Below are 977 nucleotides of genomic sequence, written 5' to 3' on the forward strand. Positions count from 1 at the left end.
CTTCGTAAATATCAGTTATAAAAGTATATTTTATTCTAATAAAAGAAATTCTTAATTAAAATCATAGTGTAATTCAGTGTTCATAATTGTAATCATACAAGAACTAGTACTTGTGCGTTTGTATTCAGTCTATTTTAACAAATTGAGGCATTGCTAATGTAATAATTAAAAAGCACCCTTATTATTTGAAACAACAAACAGTAAATTTAACGATGACGATCATGCAAGGTAATGATTAAAAATGGATGATAACTCTTATTTCAATAACTCACGATTTATACTTCACTCCATTCGTAATCCTAATCCTAAGTACAACTTCAATTCCAATCACTGTTCAAATTCACACTGATGATTGCACAACACGATATCGGATAAGTTTTCTTTACTAATCTACGAAAACTAATGCGATAAATCAATTAATTAATAGCACTCGATACTACCCATTAACATGGCGCCGAATTAATAATAACAAGAAATTGTAATATTAATTTCTATTGTTCGTGTTAGGTGGGACCTGGACACCGAAGTACTTTTCTTTTACAGGAAATATTTCAATTTCCATCTCTTTCTCACTCTCATTATATCTATCTCGTTCTATCATTCGTGACGAAGAAAGCCGATTTGACAATGACGAATTATCAAAGTCATGAAGAAATACAAACAAGTATAAATCGCCTTGAAAGAGCAAAAAACGCTTATTTGATAAATAAAACGATATTAAAAAATAAAAAGATGTACCAAAGGAGCCAATATTTCAGTAAAATGAGTTCGGTTTGTCGACCTGTTAAACAATTACTTTGAAAAATGTTAAACGCAAATGTAATACAGAAAAATATGGGGAATAACGTCTTAAAAACTGTTTTTGCTGCAGTTTGCATTAAAGCAAATTTGATTGTGAAAACGCGAAAAATACGTAGAAATGTTAAACATAGCGTGTTCCCCTTATTGGGATATAAGAAAATTATGTTTACAGGGAT

At 29.9% G+C, this 977-nt stretch overlaps 1 long non-coding RNA gene across 1 annotated transcript in view; it reads right to left on the reverse strand.

The window, feature by feature from the left end:
* LOC108741414 overlaps window positions 1-527 on the reverse strand; it is a 6,808-nt gene extending 6,281 nt beyond the window's left edge. The window contains exon 1 of the long non-coding RNA XR_003232168.1: window positions 273-527. This is a non-coding gene — a long non-coding RNA (uncharacterized LOC108741414). The remainder of the gene's footprint in view (window positions 1-272) is intronic.
* Window positions 528-977: the final 450 nt, after the last annotated feature.

Source organism: Agrilus planipennis, unplaced genomic scaffold (genome assembly GCF_000699045.2).
Source record: "Agrilus planipennis isolate EAB-ADULT unplaced genomic scaffold, Apla_2.0 scaffold314, whole genome shotgun sequence".
Taxonomy (NCBI): domain Eukaryota; kingdom Metazoa; phylum Arthropoda; class Insecta; order Coleoptera; family Buprestidae; genus Agrilus; species Agrilus planipennis.